The sequence below is a fragment of the Dermochelys coriacea genome, chromosome 8, assembly GCF_009764565.3.
Source record: "Dermochelys coriacea isolate rDerCor1 chromosome 8, rDerCor1.pri.v4, whole genome shotgun sequence".
NCBI lineage: Eukaryota > Metazoa > Chordata > Testudines > Dermochelyidae > Dermochelys > Dermochelys coriacea.
This window is the reverse complement of record NC_050075.1, coordinates 10,846,056-10,867,513: the sequence shown is the minus strand read 5'-3', so window position 1 is coordinate 10,867,513 and position 21,458 is coordinate 10,846,056. Positions and strand designations below refer to the sequence as shown.

Genomic DNA, 21,458 nt, shown 5'->3' with positions numbered 1-21,458 from the left:
CTGTTCATATAGGTCAGGTAGTATGGTGATATGGGCAATATGAATGATAGACAGACAGACAGACAGACAGACAATCATTAGTTTTCACAAATTTGCCCCCACATTTTGGCACTCCTCCCCTCTTTTTAAGGTGAAAGGACAACTCTACTGTCCTGGAGGGGAGTTTTCATTCTCACCCTTGATTTTAAGTGAACACAAACAATATTTTGCTTTGGCAAAATTCCACATATAATGTGTTTCCTTCCTTCTAGTCCACATCATATCCCCAGGAGAGCAAAAAGTATTTCCCCCATGGCTCCACTATTAATCAATTTAGAAATTATACAAAAAGTAAATGCTGTTTGAAAATATTTAATTAAACGGATAGATCTGGTTTTAGGAATGTCCAGCCCACATGATTTACTTACATATACTGACACCAAAATGTGTTAAGACACAAATGTATTCAGTGAATTCAATGTAATTCAGTTGAATTACAACAAAAACTCTCATCTCTTTTCTGTTCTTTAATTAAATTTCTTAGGTTATTTCTCCACAAAATACAGAGGAGATTCTTAATTCCATTTCAACCAGATTATTGGGTACTAAAATATAATCAGTCCCAAGAGACCCTTCAATGCAACATGTATACCCCCAAATTAAAAAAACATAGTAAGAGAACCATAAAGTGCCACCATGGTTAAACAAAATACAAGAAGCAGTGAGAGGCAAAAAGGCATCCTTTAAAAAGTGGAAGTTAAATCCTAGTGAGAAAAATAGAAAGGAGCATAAACTCTGGCAAATGAAGTGTAAAATATAATTTGGAAGGCCAAAAAAGAATTTGAGGAACAGCTAACCAAAGACTCAAAATGTAATAGCAAAAAAAAATTTAGGTACACCAGAACCAGGAAGCCTGCTAAACAACCAGTGGGGCCACTGGACAATTGAGATGTTAAAGGAGCACTCAAGGATGATAATGCCATTGCGGAGAAACTAAATGAATTCTTTGCATTGGTCTTCATGGCTGAGGCTGTGAGGGAGATTCCCAAACCTGAGCCATTCTTTTTAAGTGACAAATCTGAGAAACTGTCCCAGATTGAGGTGTCTTTAGAGGAGGTTTTGGAACAAATTGATAACCTAAACAGTAATAAGTCACCAGGACCAGATGATATTCACTCAAGAGTTCTGAAGGAACTCAAATGTGAAATTGAAGGACTACTAACTGGAGTTTGTAACCTATCATTTAAATCAGCTTCAGTACTAAATGCCTGGAGGGTAGCTAATGTGATGCTAATATTTAAAAAGGGCTCCAGAGGTGATCCTGGCAACTATAGGCCGGTAAGCCCGACTTCAGTACCAGGCAAACAGGTTGAAACTATAGTACAGAACAGAATTGTCAGACACATAGATGAACACAATTTGTTCGGGAAGAGTCAACATGGTTTTTGCAAAGGGAAATAATGCCTCACCAATCTACTAGAATTCTTTGAAGGGGTCATCAAGCATGTGGACAAAGGGGATCCAGTGGATATAGTGTACTTAGATTTTCAGAAAGCCTTTGACAAGGTCCCTCACCAAAGGCTCTTAAGCAAAGTAAGCTGTCATGGCATAAGAGGGAAGGTCCTCTCATGGATCAGTAACTGGTTAAAAGATAGGAAACAAAGGGTAGGAATAAATGGTCAGTTTTAAGAATGGAGAGAGGTAAATAATGGTGTCCCACAGGGGTCTGTACTGAGACCAGTACTTTTCAACATATTCATAAATGATCTAAGAAAAGGGGTAAACAGTGAGGTGGCAAAATTTGAAGATGATACAAAACTACTCAAGATTGTTAAGTCCAAAGCAGACTGCGAAGAGTTACAAAGGGATCTCACAAAACTGGGTGACTGGGCAACAAAATGGCAAAAGAAATTCAATTTTGATAAATGCAAAGTAACATACACTGGAAAACATAATCCCAGCTATACATATAAAATGATGGGGTCTAAATTAGCTGTTACTGCTCCAGAAAGATCTTGGAGTCATTGTGGAGCGTTCTCTTGAAATACCCACTCAATGTGCAGCGGCAGTTCAAAAAGCGAACAGAATGTTGGGAATCATTAGGAAAGGGATAGATAAAAAGACAGAAAATATCATATTACCTCTATGTAAATCCATGGTACACCCACATCTTGAATACTGCATGCAAATGTGGTCACCCCATCTCAAAAAAGATATATTGGACTTGGAAAAGGTTCAGAAAAGGGCAACAAAAATGATGAGGGGTATGGAACAGCTTCCGTATGAGGAGAGATTAATAAGATTGGGACTTTTCAGCTTGGAGAAGAGACAACTAAGGGGGAATATGATAGAGGTCTATAAAATTATGACTGGTGTGGAGAAAGTAAACAAGGAAGTGTTATTTACTCCTTCTCATAACACAAGAACGAGGGATCACCAAATGAAATTAATAAGCAGCAGGTTAAAAACGAACAAAAGGAATTATTTTTTTCACACAAAGCACAGTCAACCTGTGGAACTCCTTGCTAGAGGATGTTGTGAAGGCCAAGACTATAACAGGGTTCAAAAAAGGGTTCTCCCACAGCATTCTTGTCAGCAAGTTAAGGAAGTATGGGCTGGATGAATGCACTATAAGGTGGGTAGAAAGCTGGCTAGATTGTCGGGCTCAACGGGTAGTGATCAATGGCTCCATGTCTAGTTGGCAGCCGGTGTCAAGTGGAGTGCCCCAGGGGTCGGTCCTGGGGCCCGTTTTGTTCAATATCTTCATAAATGATCTGGAGGATGGTGTGGATTGCACTCTCAGCAAATTTGCGGATGATACTAAACTGGGAGGAGTGGTAGATACGCTGGAGGGGAGGGATAGGATACAGAAGGACCTAGACAAATTGGAAGATTGGGCCAAAAGAAATCTAATGAGGTTCAATAAGGATAAGTGCAGGGTCCTGCACTTAGGATGGAAGAATCCAATGCACCGCTACAGACTAGGGACCGAATGGCTCGGCAGCAGTTCTGCAGAAAAGGACCTAGGGGTGACAGTGGACGAGAAGCTGGATATGAGTCAGCAGTGTGCCCTTGTTGCCAAGAAGGCCAATGGCATTTTGGGATGTATAAGTAGGGGCATAGCGAGCAGATCGAGGGACGTGATCGTTCCCCTCTATTCGACACTGGTGAGGCCTCATCTGGAGTACTGTGTCCAGTTTTGGGCCCCACACTACAAGAAGGATGTGGATAAATTGGAAAGAGTACAGCGAAGGGCAACAAAAATGATTAGGGGTCTAGAGCACATGACTTACGAGGAGAGGCTGAGGGAGCTGGGATTGTTTAGTCTGCAGAAGAGAAGAATGAGGGGGGATTTGATAGCTGCTTTCAACTACCTGAAAGGGGGTTTCAAAGAGGATGGCTCTAGACTGTTCTCAATGGTAGCAGATGACAGAACGAGGAGTAATGGTCTCAAGTTGCAATGGGGGAGGTTTAGATTGGATATTAGGAAAAACTTTTTCACTAAGAGGGTGGTGAAACACTGGAATGCGTTACCTAGGGAGGTGGTAGAATCTCCTTCCTTAGAGGTTTTTAAGGTCAGGCTTGACAAAGCCCTGGCTAGGATGATTTAACTGGGACTTGGTCCTGCTTTGAGCAGGGGGTTGGACTAGATGACCTTCTGGGGTCCCTTCCAACCCTGATATTCTATGATTCTATGATTCTATGAAAAAAGAACTAGGTAAGTTCATGAGGATAGGTCCATCAATGGCTATTAGCTAGGATGTGCAGAGATGGTGTCCTCAGCCTCTGTTTTCCAAAAGCTGCGAATAGGTGAGAGGGGATAGATCACTTGATAATTGGCTGTTCTGTTCATTCCCCATGGGGCACCTGGCATTGCCCCTGTCAGAAGACAGGATATTGGGCTACATGGACCTTTGGTCTGGCCTAGGATGGCCGTTCTTATGTTCTAACACATTTGTTGAAATACTACTCCAGGAAACATGGCTCCAGAAACTCAACATGAATCCCTATGAAGTAATTTTACCTCACCATCAGATTTAGGCTGTGCTTGTGAGGATAGGGGTGAAATTTAGTTAACTTGATAAGAATCATTTCACTTAAAGCTCTTATTCTAAATCAAGCAGTAATTGATTTACACATGGTGGGAGAAGAAAAAAAGAAAAAAGAAATGACTACCATTGAAACTGACCAAATGCAATTAAAACCAAACAAGATTAAGGCTGCTGTTAACACAATAACAAAACCATTCATAGACCCAAAGCAACAAATACAAATAGACACAAGCTCTTACAGCCTCAAGAGATCTTTTCAAATTAGTTTTGATGAATTAATTCAATTCAGTTGCTCACCTAATTAAGCAATCAACCTAAAACTAAGATAGCATTTCATCAAAGACAGGTTTAACTAAGAGTCGCTTGATGTTGTATTCCTGCATTTTCTAAATTACTGTATCTAACTTTCAAACATAACATGTTGCAGTACCATAACATCTCTTAGCCTAAGATCTCAAAGCGCTGCACAAACATTATTTAAGAAGCACATCAACCTGTGAACTAGATGTTATTATATCCACTTTAATAGAGAAAAAACTAAGGGACTGAAGGACAGATTTTCAAAGGTATTTAGGTGCCTAAAGATTCACACAGACACCTAATGTTGGATTTACAGAAGTGTCTAACCTCTTAGGGTATGTCTACACTGCTACGTAAACCCAGGGTTAGAACTCGGACTCAAGCCTAATTTCCCTTCTGTCTATATACATCACGCCAAACCAGGGTCCCAGGAGGATGGAGGGTCTGAGAATGAGTCAAACCAGGACCATGAGTTCAAGCCTCATTGCAGATGGACTCAGTCTGAAAGTCTGCCAAAAAATATTGCACAATCCCACGGGTCAACTTCCTTTGTTCTCTGGACAGTCAACTTTGGTGGTCAGTCAAATTTTCCCACACTGCACGATAAACAAAGAGCTAGAGTGGCCATATTTGGGGAGGAGCTAGGAAGCCTGGGATATGGGGAGTTGGACTCAGGTCCACATAATGCAGTATAGATGCAGGCTCTCCAGGTCTGGACCCAGGGTTCAACAATTTCAAACTTGGAGTTACAAATGTTTGTGCTCTGGTGAATGACTATGACACATTCTTGGAGACAGCATGGATGAATTTTATGTTCAAAACTATTTTGCCTTTTAAGTGTAAAGAAGCATTGAAAGCTAAACACAAGTTGTGTAAGCCAAAACCCCTAAACAACCCTTTAGCCAACCAGCAATCATGCAGGCGGGACAGCAACCTGGTGCCATAATGATAGCTTCCTACAGGTATTAATATAGAGTTTGAGGGTCGGGAATTCTCCAAATAGAGCACAATTACAAGCACACCTGTTGTGAGTTTCTGTATGATGATCGACTGTGAGAACGACCTTCAACATGAAAATGTGTGTCTAGATGACAGGATGAGCTATTAGTTGTGTTTAAGCTGCAGCATGAAGTGTGAAGAAGCCCTTGTTCAAGGCCTTTTTGGGTAACTCTTTTTTGGCTACTCATAATCTGTGTTTCTTTACTAAACAGAGTACTATAACACATGGGATGGCTTGTTTCCGTCAGGCTCTAATCAGGATTTACAGTCAATTGCTTTAGAGATACTCACACAATCACCCAGAATACTGAACCAGAGGCAATCTTAAGGGTGAGGAGATAGAAAGGTGGTAAGCAGTATAATGGGTATGTTAACGGTACTGTTAGTCTGGATACAAGTTTATACTGTCCGTACATGTCAATACTGTATAAGCTGCATATTTACCATGTGTCTGGGAATGTCTAATATCTGGTGTACCATATGGCCAGACAGAACACAGTGGCTTGTGGGGCGGTTTGACACAGTTGCAGTCTGCAGAAGCACAAGAGATAGTGCTATGCTTCTCAAGGGACTAGAGGACTCAGGCTTAGAACAACAGTAAATGACGTGTGGAGCCAGTGATCAAAGGAGAAGTATGAAAGGGAAGCAGAGAGGACTTTTCATAATGTTTCCACTTTCCATTTTGACTCAGCTGTGTGTGCTCACTCGCTGAAGTTTGGATCGCGTGACCTTAGGTGCACTTAGCCAAGGGCACCATTTTTAGCTTGAGCCCCAGAAAAGTAATGCGTCATTGGCATCAAGGACTAGAGCCAGGAAGAGAGCAAAGCAGGCTAACCCTGTTCAGCTATACTTCATTATGCTGTATACATTATGTGTCTAGCTGATGGCAATAATCTGAGCCTTTCACCCATAAATGCTCCCTATACATATAATATTATAGGCATTTTAAGACTATGAGGTTGGTGAAATGGACGGAACCATTTAGCAGTGTAAATATATTACTCACAGATACCTGAGGTTTAATCCTGCAAGGCACTGAATGCACTAACTCTTGATAAAGACAGAAGTTGAGAGCTCAGCAGAATTGGGCTTTAGGGAAGTACCCACATGCTGAGAAGTATTAAACCTCATATAATCCCTATAGAGGCATAGATTATCTTCCATAGACCGGTACAGGGCATAATGAGAAATCAGAATAGTTTTTTAGACACTTACAGCAACGTTTTTAAAAACCCTAGAACCTAATAAAAGGCTTCTAAATTAGTCTTTTCCGGCTTCTCCTGACCCTGTTGTGCATGTGGAGATAAAAATGTCTAATTTTCCTGTTTTGAAAAGGCTGATGGCACTTGCCATTCACTGCTATTTCGCTGAGTAGCCTGTTATTATCTGTTGATTATGTACTAAATGAACTCTGTCATGTCTCTACATCTGTTCAAAACCACCCAAGCTTCCTCAGAAAGGAGCTGTTCAGTTCAAGGGGATGCAGTCACAGTTAAAGTTAAAAAAACAAACCAAAAAAACAGAATATCGCAAGAGTAGCCAAGCCATCCTATTTAGTAAATAAAATGCCTTTCCCTTTCTCCCCCACCACAAGCTTCATTTTAAAACTAAGTGAAGGGCCATCATAGGAAATAGTTTTTAAAGCTGATGCTTCCTCTTGGGAATGTTTACTTGTCAGCTGTTAACATTTTTCCAGTAGTATTTCTGACTGCAGGTTAGGAAACTTATCCTTGATCCTGAATGTGATGAGCTGCCCTGTGTGGAGCTGAGCACCCTCCACTTCCCACAGCCTTCCATGGGAGTTGCAGGTGCTCAGCACTGCATGGGAGTGCTCAGCAACTTGCAGGACTGAGGCCCCTTGTTTACAAGACAAAGAAACCTTCTGAAATTACTCTTCAATTTTGTGGTCCATAGCTCTCAGGCCCCAGTGCAGGAAATCACTTAAGTGAATGCTTATGTCCCACTGATTTCAATGGGACTTAAGCATATGCATAAGGGCTTTGCTGAGTCAATCTTCTTTCCTGAATCAAGAACTGAGTTGCATCCGATGAAGTGAGCTGTAGCTCACAAAAGCTTACGCTTAAATAAATTTGTTAGTCTAAGGTGCCACAAGTACTCCTTTTCTTTTTGCAAATACAGACTAACACGGCTGCTACTCTGAAACCTGTCAGTGTAGAATATGGCATACAAATACATAAGCAAGATGTGTTATCATGAGCAATACGCTCAACATGCTATCATTTAGGACAATTAAATTCTTATCAATAACTGCTTCAGAATAATTAATGAGCCAGGCAAGCACCATAGACTACTTATTATAACCACTTATTATAACTACTTATTATAACCACAAATAATTCCAAGATTATTTCTATGCATCTGTCATTCTTGCATCCAATGAATTGTCCTAGTAACCTTCACTATATCCACTAAGTCACCATGACCATGAAAAACAAATTTCACGAATGAATTTACGTTTGGCTGTATAACTACATATTTATATCAGAACCAAATGAAAGTACAGATTCTTCTAGAAAAAAATGGCAGGGATTTTAGGCTATATTATAGTAGTATTCTGCAAAGATTCTCATGGTTCATGCTGCTACTGGGAATGTATATATGTATTTGCCCACTAAATGTTAATTAAAATTGAAAGAGTCCAGCATCCACAGACTGGTTGTAATATTCCACAGCCAGAAGAATCAACTAAGACAGGTAAAACAAAGACAGAATTCTGTAACAATGATCAGAAAATCCCAGAAGTGAAAAGCAAACATGTTAGAGAGAAAGCAAAAAGGTAGAATTATGCCCTAGATTTCAGGGCCAGCTTTCAAAGGAACCATCATTTCAAATACTCAGAGTGCTTATAAATATTTACCAAGCAGCCTTTTGATGAAATATGCTAGATTTAGTTTGTACATGCTGGCCAAATTGGATTTCCTTCTGGATATTTATATTGTCTATGGTTTGCCATATGCTTAGGAAAGAAGGAAGCCATTGGGTATGTGAGAGGAAGGGTACACAAGGGAAGCAGTTCAGTAAAGGGGCTAGCAGCATTACTCACAGTATAATTATGCTTTAATGTATTTAGAATAAATCATATTAGAGACAAATCAACATGCTGGGAATTAGCCATGTGATGTTCAAGAATGACAAACCCCCTTGCAGTGACTTCTGTAGGTTTCTGTCATCTGTTTGCAGAGTTGTCACTATTTTTGAATAAATTTGCATGTATTTCTTTAATGCCAGATGACAGACCTAGTGTACAACTCCTGCCAATTCAGATTTAAAATTATGCATTTATTTTTGTCTGCTAGTTTTCAGACTAGCACATCATGTGGTCTTGGGGGTCTTTCTCCCCCTCCCCCCATCCAAAGTGACAACAAATCAGTGACATTAGGAATTTCAGGTGTTTGTTTATTATTCACTGGGCATATTTCTAAAAAAGTTCAGTGTTCATTTTAACATTTCACTGCCCAGTTGTGCATCATTGCATGTTTTTAGGCTTTGTAACAGATGCCTCCAGCATCTTCTTTGATGAGCCATATCTTCACTTCTTCACCCCCTGATGAGTATGCTATAACAAACAAGCCGTTCTAATACAAGTATTTGACATTTTAAAAATGTGTCTCTGTTCCCATCCAGAGTCCTTGAGTCCTTCTAAATGGAGCGATAGAAAGCATAGAAACTGCTCATTCTCTGTGGTATGGACTGTCGCAACGCAGCTATACAGAGGAGAAATACTTTCTGGAGGAGAAGCTTTTTGAAAAATAAGACAAAGAATGAGTAGACAACTCATACAATGCAGTAGCAAGAGGACAAAGCTGATAATGCGGTCTATATTTATGCAGTGGTTTTCAGCCAGAGGATCTCAGGGAATGCTGGGCGGAATGGACTGTTTATTAGAATTCAGCAGGGGACCCAAATACCCCAGTAAAAAAACCCCATATCTGGGTTTGCGTGTTAAAGGTTTGGGTTTTTTCAGGTCTAAGTGAGCCATTTGTGGGCTGAGTATGGAAGGTCTGGCCTTCCCAAAGTAATTCCCCCACCCAGGAACAAAAATACAGTGGTTTACATCAACAAATCAAAATTTGCAAATAACTAGCACATAGTGGTAACTGAGAATATCAGTTTCTTTGTAAATGTATCTATGGTAAGCCAATGGGAATGGCTGGCAAATGTTGACCTATTAATAGCTTCCACTGCACCATGAAGAGACTGGGCCTAGCATCGTTTAAGAGCTTAAAGTGGCTCCCTATGACATGAATAGTAGGGCTGGTCAGAAATATTCCATCAAAACTGTGTTTTATACCCTCCTGCTTCTCCATGGACTGAACTCCCCAACTGGACTTCATCTCCTCAGATCCATCACAGCCATACAACTGCCCCGGTGCCCCACCTCCCCTTACCAAGGGGGTAGACTGTAATGCATCACAGGAGATGTAGTCCAACCAAGGAGCATGTCCTGTTAGAGGAAAATGGGAGCACTAAAAACTCCCACGGTGGCATTTCAGAATCATAATATTTCATTTGTGATGTTTCCCTGAAAACACAAAATTTTCTCTGGAAAAAAAAATCTGTCATCCCTACAAGCTATTCATTGACAATCACAAAGGGAATTTTATATATATATATATATATATATATATATATATACACACACACACACACACACACACTGTCACCAGGACCTATCAAAACCTACACCATGTACTTGCCACAATCCCTTCCTTTCCTCATTCTCCCACATACGAGGCAGACAATGTGGGTAACTATGCTGCTTGAGCAGGATGAGAACCATAGTTTCCACTCTTCTTTAAAAACCTCTCCCATTTCTTCTTGATCTGAGTGGTGAGAGTTCCCATCTTGGTTCAATCTACTTTGACCAGTGCACATACAGTATAATGCAGACAGGGATTCCCCCAACAAAGTAGTGTTTGAATCCTTTGGGTGAATTTTCTCTTCCTCAGACTCTACCTATGTGCAAGTCTTGTGTATTTTAACCTTTTATTTGCAGTATATCTTGCATCGAGAGGCAATGTTGTCCATTTAATAAGGTACAACTTGGGAGTCAGAAAACACAGAGTCTATTGCTGGTCCTGCTCCTGACTCACTGCATGGCCTTGGGTAAGTCAACTGAAATAGCTCTGTGCCTCAGTTTCCCCACCTGTAAAATGAAGCTAATGATATTTAACCCTGTGTATAAAATGTGCTCTAAAAGTGCTGAATATTATTTCTGGGGACCTAGTATTTTTTACGGTGTTAGAGAAATAAAGCCATGTTCTAAGAGTTTTTATATTTCATGGCACTAATTTTCACTAAATGACTCCCTCCAACAAAACGAATCAGATTCATCCTTGGGGCATTTCAAATGAGATTTAAGGCACATTTCAAAGACCTAGCAAATAGGGTCATAGATGTTTAGGCCGTTATGGTCATCTAGTGTCACAAACTGCATAACAGAGACCATAGAGTTTCACCCAGTAATTCCAGTATCCAGTCCCATACCTTTGGTACCCCAAATTCTTGAGGATAGTAAAAGACAAACACTAATTTCCCTACCTTTGATACAAATACCATGTGGTCTGAAATCATTTTTTTAAAAAAAAATATTTTTCAACATTTTTACTGTTTGTTCATTGCACTTCACTTGGAGAATGAATATGTCAGGTTCCCATGCATTAAAACAGTACTGCGGTGTCCATATACAAGTCAATCTTTAATTTAGAGGTAGGGTTGAAGCAACACTCAGATCCAAACACCCCACAATGGTGTTCAAGATCCAGATCTTAATGTGTGGCTTCAGCTCTCTGCATTTTATTCCCCAATTAGGGGGAAAAAAAAGATCTGTGCCGATTTAAAAAAAAATCTATATATATCACATTTCAACTCACATGTCTATTAGCAGCATATTTTACAAAGCTTTTCTTCTTTTTTAAACAATATCTAAATTCTGGACCTAAACTGCCTAGTCATGACCCTTTAAGCTAGGTCTAGTGCCTTGCCAGTGCCCTTTTAGAGAAACAGTAAGCAACTTTCCATTTAATGGCAGAAAAAGTATGTGCTAAATCACATGGCATTATTTGGATTAGTGCTTTTTAACCCCACAAAGCCAACAAAGCTTCAAGTGTACTTTCTTGGTATTCGCTTCCTGCTTACACACTACAGTATATACAGGTTTCAGAGTAGCAACCATGTTAATCTGTATTTGCAAAAAAGAAAAGGAGGACTTGTGGCACCTTAGAGACTAACGCATTTATTTGAGCATAAGCTTTCGTGAGCTCCAGCTCACTTCAGTACATACACAGCATGTTAGACCACTGAGAAACCTAGTATTCCATTGTACTTGCTTTGCTGCTACTGTAAAACTAAATCCTTGCTGGTATATTCATCAGCACATTAGACGTGTTCTACCTGGAATTTTCAGTCAGTCTATGAAGTTTCAGTCTTTAAAATCTTTTATTTTATGTAAATAACTGAGAACCTTAATATTTTCAAGCATAGTTTTAGTTTAATTAACATTTAGCTTTTTCTTTTCTGTGCCACAAGAATTAAAAGACACAATAATTTGCGGGCGATGTGCCCGTAAGGATTTAAGGCTTCTCTATGGCACTGTTAGTGGGCCCCATTAAAATTTAACTCAGTTTTGAAACTGCACTTTCACATCATATGCTACAAACCTGGCAACGAGAGTGAATTTTAATAGTCGCACAGCATCTCAATTATACAAATATAACATGGCATGTGGAAATCTGAATGTTGAGTCTGATGTATTTGCACATAATATGACCCAGTCATACAATAAGCTGATTATAGAGTCACAATACTGAATACACAGTAAAAATCATTATGAAAAGTAATTACGAGATATGAAGAAAAGCCACTTTTTAATTATTGCTGAATAAGCTAGATTCAGACTTGTTCTGTTGATTTAATGGATTGTCGGAAGCATCACAGAGGACAGAGTGGAGAGTTAAGAACTAACAATGAAAGCAGGAAAAAAAATCATTTGGCCATTTAATTTTTTTTTTTTTAAATCTACTAAGAATGGGCCTTGACTTAGTAACCAAAGCTTCGGGTTCCATAGAATGAAAGGTACAAATGCCAGCAGGGTCAGCTCAGCCTTTGATGTTTTTCAAGTAGATAACTTTTAATTGTGTGTTACTTACTGGTGGGCTTATAAACCTAAATTAGGGGCCCTCTTTGTTCTTTGTGCACACTGGGTTCTCCTCTGCACTGGGAAAATCTGAGAGCAGCCCATTTGAAGTTGTGATCATGAACAGAGTTTCAGATCACTTGCTTTTTAAAAAAACAAACAAACCAATGGTTTTGTTTGGTTTTGTTAAGTGTTGCCCTCCTCACAATAGCTTGCCTTGGCCAGCTTGGCTGTTCAGAAAGCTAAACGATTTCCCTGTGATGATGGGACCTAGGGATTCCTTGACGCTTGGAGAGAACAGAGGATTTCCATTGGACCTGAGGCAAAAATATCCCCTCAGTGCATTGTTGTGCACTACGTTATCTGTCACCCTGAATCTCAGAACACACTTTTAATGTATCTGTTTCATTGTGTTAATCTAATACCTACCATTGTTTAGTGCATAAACTATACAAATGTGTGTTGAAACTCTACAACACAGCATATAAATAATGCTACACTCTGATTCCATGTGGATAGTGAAATATTCACATTTAGAACAGAAATTATATCTTGACAATAGTTTTTAAATTGGAATATTTAAAATCCCAAGCTTGGCAAGGTAGCTTCTCAGTATAGGATGGTACTTGTCTGTTAATTTATTTCGCTTTCTTATAATTTCAACTGGTTTTCAATCTCACCTCACAACTAAGCCAAGTGCTTTTGATTCTGAGAGTAATTAAAATGTTTTTCCCTGCTTCTTGCTGATTTCTTCAAGCTCATTTGAATGTTTATGCTGAAACACCTGTTTCCGGCAGATAAAATAGAGAGTCCCTGGCTGTCACACTTAAACAGAATAGACTTCACAGAGGTATTAGATAAATTCTTTGGTATGTGAAGTGCAAGAAAATATATATATTCAGTGAAAGAGGGAGTCTTACTCCTCATGTCTTGTCAAGGGCTTCTCTTTATTAAATACAGACTGAACAGACAGCATGCAATAATGTCTTTCAAAAGAATATTCTGCTAATTCGCCTGGTGAAAAAGGCCTAATGATTCATTAATGCCCCAGGCAAAAAGAAGCTCATCATCATGCAGAACAACACTGCCAGCTCCATGACATTAGTTTCAAATATTTGCATTACTCCTAGTAAGAGTGCATTCCATTGAGAGATTCTATTATTTTAAAAGGAACAAACCTACTTTCCATTATAGGATCCTTTAATTCTATGTTAATGGGCCCTATTTGTGTAAAAATAATTAATTTTATATCCCACGTGCCTTACACAATGGCAGAAATACAATGCAGCATTACTGACATTTTGTGTCTTAATCAACCCATCTGTGTTTTAAGATGCATCTCTGCATTGTTTGCAAGCTACAGAAGAATGTGCAGTAAATCAATCTCTCTCTCTCTCTCTCTCTCTCTGTGTGCGTGTGTGAGAGAGAGAGAGTCTACTAAAAAAAGATTATATCCAAAATGTTTGCTCTGTGCATATGTGCACATGGATGCTCCTACAACCAATCATCCTTCATTTCACATCTACCCTAGGGTCTCCCTCCATGGCATCTCTCCTAGTGTCTTATCTGCCATGCTTTTTGCATAATTCTGTTCATGCCTTTTACCTAAAACTGCGTGGGTGGTTTAGCTCCCATAAACTGTTTACCCTTTAGTACCTATCCTCCTTTTCTTTTCTCCTTTGGGACAATCTGCCTGAAACACCCACACAATGGGAGAATTTCCTAATATAAGATTTGAGAGATTTTCTCTCTTAAAAACAGAAAGAAAATGGATTGAAATCAAAAGAAGCTGATTACTAAATACATTGTGATTTATACTTCTCATAAGCTGAGCTAGATAAGGTATTCTCAGTCTGATCACAGAACAGAAATGAAAATCTTACATGTTTAATGCTACTTGGCCACTTTGAAATCCATGGATGAAAAGTGCTATATAATAGCTAAGTATTAATTTATTATCATCATTAAAGATCAGGTCTTGGCTCTGACCTCTCATCAGAGTCCCAGCCCTAAACTGTATCCAGATAGAAATAGAGAGAGACCCTTCCTAAATTTAGCCTGATTTTCAAATCTTAGGCTAAGTCTTTACTATCAAAAAGGGGTATTTTCACAGCAAAATAACTCTCTTGTGTTAGCTATCTTACTGTAAAATCCCACAAGAGACACACAAATAGTTTCTACTTCTATGTAGCTAGTCAAAGTCAACCCAAGGTGAGGGTATGGTATTGACCTTGGTCAGCTACACTGAGGTAAAAACTAGCTGTGCCTTGTGTTTCCTGCAGGATTTTGCAACGAGTTAGTGATCTCATTCTAAAAACTTTTTTGGCAGTGAAGACATAGCCAAGGTGCTAGAATTCATTACCATATTAGGTAAGGTAACCGTTAGTCCCCAAAACTTTACTCTTTGGGATTTAAAATGGCAGTAATGCTAGGTTTTCAGTTCTTGATTTTCGCTGACATTCTGTTTTCTCCAGCATTTATTTACCTTTTAATAGAGTCATCATCACTTCGCAAATGACAGGTTTCAGAGTAGCAGCCGTGTTAGTCTGTATTCGCAAAAAGAAAAGGAGTACTTGTGGCACCTTAGAGACTAACAAATTTATTAGAGCATAAGCTTTCGTGAGCTACAGCTCACTTCACGAAAGCTTATGCTCTAATAAATTTGTTAGTCTCTAAGGTGCCACAAGTACTCCTTTTCTTTTATCATCACTTCGGAGTGTGTAGTAATAAGAGGATCAATATGATTGAACATTCCTATGATTTTTCCAGTTTGCACAAGCCTTGGAAGAGAAGAGGAAGAGATATTGGTCCTGTGAGAGGCTGACCTGTTCAGCACTATAGCATCATACCACCAGTCACAACCAGTCCTTTCCATTTGCCACCCTTTCACCCTCCCACTCACCAACCAATCAAAAACATGAACTCCATTGGGCAAAACTTGCAGAACTGACTAGGAAGTGGCGAATGCATAAATATCACCTTTCCTTCAACCGTTTCCCCTTGGCAGATTCCCACTTCTCTTTGGTCTTCTTGCTCCTGCTGTGAATCAGGCCAACTCTTACTAGGCTGGGTAGAGATTGAGGAAAGTGCAGATTCAGAAACTCATGCTCAGATATTTATTCATGACCCCAGAATTAGCAACAAATAACCATGTCATATTGTGAGAAGTTGACAATGTTGTCTGATAACGTATAGAGATCCAGGAGAGAGAAAATGTTCCCAGCTGCCACTGCCTCACTGTGTAACCTTTGTATAAGATCTTCATATGTCTGTGCCTTGCTTTTGCCATATGTGAAAATGGGATAACTCATCTTTGTAATGTGTTTTGAGACCACTGGATGAAGTATGCTCTATGTCTATGGCTAGATGCTGTTACTCTAACTCCCGGGCATTTAAGTTACTACTTGAGTAGCACCATTAAAACCATTGGGGCTGTTCATGGAGTAAAGTACTACTCTATATAAGTAAAGGTAGAACCATCTGGCCCATACCAAATATCTGAATAGCAAACTGGAAATTGCTAATAACTGAAAATACTGGGTCCAATCTTGTCTCATGTACAACATTGTAAACCTGGAGTAACCACTGTCTTCAACAACAACAATTACACCTTGCCTTCAACAGAGTAATTTCAGATTTAAATAGATATAATGGAGGACAGAATTTGCCCAAAACGGATGCTCAAAAGTATCTGTTTTACAACAGATGGTACCACATAATTTAGAAAAGAACCTCTATATTTTTATAATATTGGAAGAATTGTGCAGGTCGAGCCCTAGTTGTGTCTGGGTACGGGTGGAGGGAACCATGGAAGAGAATCAACTAAGTAGAAATACATAAAATTGGGGAATCAGAGCATTACAGTTAATGTAGCATTACTTCTCATAGCATATAGACCAGACAAGATTTTCAGAATAGCTCAGCTCCGATTTAGACCCCCAAATAAGACCTAAGTCCTGCAAACATTTACACATGTGCTTAACTTTTGAAAATCTCCCCTTATATTAAGTCCTAAATAGCAGCTGAGCTTTTTCAAAAAGCTGTCTTGCAATTGTGGGCACCAAATACTAGACTAACTGGGCCTAACTGCTGAATAGATAGAGATGGCTTAAAAATTGTACTATCATTCTTTTAAAAATATATATATATTCAAATGTAAAAAAAGTGATTAATTACATGTTTCTGTTCTGAAGTGAGTCCAACTCCTGAGGCTCTAAGAGTTGCAAAATGACACACTTGGCCATGATTTTGAATCATTTCCATACTGCACTGGTGTAAAATTATCTCCAACAAATTACATCCCAGGAAATTGCAAATTACATTCCAGAAACCAAGGTCTTAATTATTACAAAGAATTTAAAGTACCCAGGACCCATTTTTGTAGTAATGAAAAATAGATTGTATGCTACTGACATTCATCCACAATCAAGGGCATAGTCTGCCCAGATGCCTTGGGGATGGGTTCATTAGAATTATCTACAACAACTACAACTAACAACATAATTATGAATATTGCAAATGATTTCCCATCTGCATCCACTTTTAGCTTGAACTTCAGACCCTCCACCTCATTGAGTTATTTTGTTTACATTCAGTAATACAATGTCAATTCCCTCCAGTATCTAGGACAGATAGAGGGGAGAATGGAGAAAGGTAGTCTGCTGAACTACTATTATTGTTCTGTCCAGGACAATTTTTCCAATTATACTCATTTTTAATTCCAGTAGACCTTCTTGCCACTCAGAATATAGGACACAAGAAAGTAACTAGCATTATCAGTTTCTTACTATTTCAAGTGACCCCCACTGCCAATGCTGGTATCAGTGGTAAACCAAGAGTAGTGTTAATAATTAAACATAAAGAATATCAATATTGCATTAAGCTGGCATTCTAGTAGCAACTACCATATCCTCTCTGTTTTCCTCAGCAATAATTTGATTCCCTCATTCTGAGAAATGACTTGGCCTTTGCCTGCCTACTTTATCCACTCTCGAGTATCTGTTTATTGCCAAGGAAACAGAGGGGCAATAATATTAGCACCTCATGGTATACCACTTTAAGGAAAATTCATTGAGATGACTGTCTGCGGTAATCCAGGTCTAATATGGGTTTGTTCAAAGTTCCATGGCAAGGATAAACTCTGGCTTCTCCTGCACAAGAAGGAAAGAAAACGATGAGTGTGTCCTTTCCCTGCTCCCAGCACAGTTACCCAGTAGAATGCAGAACTAGCCTCCCCACCCCCTGGCCTTAACTGCACTAGTAAAAGGAACCACATTCCACCCGTGGTAGTGATGGTACAATCACTAGCATAGACAGGGCTCACCAGGCCATAGAAGCAAGTTTAAAAAGGCCTGAGCCCTGTGAACACTCGTGACTGGCACTTGTGTAGCTGCACTGTTGCTGGAATAAAAATTATTAATTTTGCCTGGAGTGCTAGGCAGGGGGAGCATAAACTGTCCAACCATGCAGTGCTCTGTAGTTTCAAGGAAGAGTGGGCAAATTCCCATCCTATCCCCATCCCTCAGACTCCTGCCAGCAACTGGCAGCAAGCCTTTCCTGAAGTGTCAGCAAGAGCAGCAGCTGAGCTCATTCCCAGGAAGGTCTGTTCAGTCAAGCAGCTTCCATCTGTTCTGCACAGGAAAGACTGGCTCGGGAACCTATGCTAAGCTGCTACCACTCTGTTTCCACCCTACCATGGCTCCAAGGGGAATCAACAGAATTTGCCCAATTCTCTTCCCCTTTTAGAGACACAAAGAAATTGGTCTCTTACTGTGGTCTCGTACAGAGGAGAGGTTAAGGAGAGGAAGCCTCTGGGAAAGGGCCAATGGAAAAGAATAAGTTTGACCTGTGTGTCACAGACCAGTGTAATTACACTCTAAATTAAGAACTGAATCCATACATTTGGGTCTGAACAAAAGAGCCTGTATTCCTGATCAATTATAAGTGAATGGCAATAAATTTCCAATAAATGGTTCCTTGCCATTAAATCTATTCTCCTCAAGCTCCTTGCATTAATCAAGATCTATACCTTGTGGCAGTGTCTGAAGTCTAATTGAATTGATTCGCTTGCTGTGATATATGTGTTAAACAAAAACATGACAGGTTATTTGTAAGAAATTCAGTTACTTCCAGAGAGGCACCTATCAAGCTGTAGGCATCATCAGACTTGATCAATATATTACCCCACAAACAAAACAAACAAAAACACAGTCCAGTCCAGCCTCCTCCACACCCCCAAATGGCTCTTTAAAAGACTGAGGGTGAAATCCTGGCTTCATAGAGATCAGTGGATTGACTTCATTGGAGCCAGGATTTTACTCTGAATATCCGAGTATTTTTTTCCATTTCAAAGTTAATTAAAAAAAAATTGTTTTGTCATCCACATTTTAGATACAGGGAAACCCAGGCACAGAGAATTAAAATGAATTGTTCATGGTGTTACAATGAGCAGGAATAAAACCATGACCTATGTTTGAAACATTAAAATGAACTGCCTCTGTTAAAGGACTTGGCATACTTTGTGCCAAAAAACTTTGTGTAAAGTATTCCACCTACACAAATCTCTTACCTGAAAATGACAGTTCAGGGCTGGTAGGTTATGATGCGAAATAAAATTGTTGCCCTTTATGCCTTGACACTATGAAACTATTGTACAAACATTCCCCAAAATAAGAGAAATGTTAAAAGACCCTTATTCAAACTCAGTGTTAACAAATCCGTACTGACTTTGTGAGAACACTATGGCAAGCTAGAGTAGTGAGTATGAAATGGAAAATCACTGGCCTCCCAGTGCAGAGGGGGAGAATACAGCGAGCACTGTGTACTCATTGAACTGTTCATTACAGTCTTTGACCCTTACATTCAGAAAATAAACAGCAGAATTTCCTGACATAAAAGAAACATGTCCAAAGTTGTTGGGTTTTTTCCTGATACTGTGCATTTCTCCCAAGCTGTATAATAGTATGTGTACGTATGAGAATGCCTTCATACATTTCCATCCTGTATTCCTCTTCAAAATCTATTACAATATCTCAAATAATTAGCTTTGTAACTTTTAATAAACAGGTGCTTGAAATATGGAGGTCTGGGTTTATTTTTTAAGGCATTGATGGTGTAGCGGTGAATATAACTGCCCTCCAAGCAGATCAATTCCCAACCAATCGACCACAATCTTTTGCACTTACTCTTATGCATGGGGAAGAAAAATCCATAAAGTGTCATTGTTCTCCTTTAAACTCCTCTCACAGGCATACATTATTTTATTTATTTTGAGGAGTAGGGGGTTAGGGCTAAAAAATAATGAAACCATAGTTGTTGAATATTGCTGTAATGAATAGTTTTGTACCATGACTACATTTTCCCACTTTTAATAAAGTGAGCCAAATGAGCTACTATTCCATATTCAGTGTTTCTTTTATTTATTAATGCAATCCCTAAATTTGGGGGGAGGTATAGCGTCAAATTGTCTACACCCGTGCCTCCTTAAAACTCACCGTCATCTGACACCTACAAAGTGCTCAACAATGGCTAAGCAACTGGCCTACCAAGACTGCTGCTTGTTACACTAATAATAATTGTCTCACTGTTGTTTTGTGCTCACCCACTTGTTAGTTGTATCCACCTGTTTTCTGAGCACATACTTGGATTGTAAAGAGAATCAAACCATCTTTTTGTCATGTATGGTGCCTACCCAAAGGGGTCCTCATCTCTGATTGGAACTTTTATGCACTACCATGATGCAAATAACAAATAATAATAAGTACCACAGATGAAATTCTGACTGTCTCACCATTGGGTATAAAGAGAAAAACTGCCAAATGAGTTGTGAAGTTAACAAACATTCCATGACAAAAAGGCTGCTTGTACACTAAGAAAATTGGCATCCAAAATTCTCCACTGACGGCAACATCTGTGGAAGTTGTGTCAGGAGCTGAGCTGGTTAAAAATTTGGAATTTCCCACAGAACTGAAATTCCAGTGTTTCAAAGTTGGTCTTCGTTCCAAATTAAAATAAAAAATATTTCAAAATTTCCCATGAAATGAAATTTTTGGGAAAAAAATCCTCATTTTGGGTCAACTGAAAACTTCTGGTTTGATAAAAACCAAAACATTTTGTTCTGACTGACCTTTTTTATATAATATACATTTCAAAATGAGCCACTTCAAAACGAAAACGCAAAATGTTCCATTCCAATGTTTTTCTCTCATTTTTTTCCCCCAACAAAAAAAATTGTAGAAATTGAAATGTTCCCACTGAAAGTTTTGATTTCAATAAAACAGCATTTTCCAAAAGAAGACAGTTCCATCATCAAATTTTTGGCCTGTTCTAGTCATGAGTTTTTACCACAATGTCATTTAATCGTCCTCAGATCAGGACTAGATGACACAGTGGCAAATATGCACGATTCCCTTCTCCACAGCTCCCACCATTGGTACCAAAGGTGCAGCTGCACCTTTTGTGAATTACAATTTTCCTAGTGCAGACATGGGCTATAGGTGGCTGAGTTAGGATGTTCCACTATCACATCTTGCATTTATGCATGCCTCCCTAACACACCTGAACATGGGTAGGTTTGGCTGGATAATAGTGTTCCTGATATGCATAGGTGTGATGATACCTTCACATCCTGAAATATTAACACATTTTTCAACCCCGTTGCATGTTCCACAAGTTTGGCTTCACTTCTAAGACATCCTGAAGGGCTTGAGAGGAAACTTTTCTCAAGCAACATTTAAAAAATATTTTACTTGTGAAATGTGGCAGATTGATATGGGAGAAAGTGATTTAGCCACAGAACAGGCACTAAAAAGACAACAATAGTGCTCAAAATGCATAGAGTAAGTCTGAATCTTCAGAGTTCTCTACAAATATTAATTAATGTATAGATGCAACAATTTGATGGCCAGAAAGGACTTACAGATCCTGGATGTGGAAAGTTTTCTGTGTGAATAATCTTTTTCTGCTTTCACCTT

General features: G+C 39.1%; 1 protein-coding gene across 2 annotated transcripts in view; it reads right to left on the bottom strand.

Moving 5' to 3' along the window:
* Positions 1–21,458, bottom strand: part of TRPC7 (transient receptor potential cation channel subfamily C member 7) — a 158,205-nt gene that overhangs the window by 75,981 nt on the left and 60,766 nt on the right. The window lies entirely within an intron of this gene.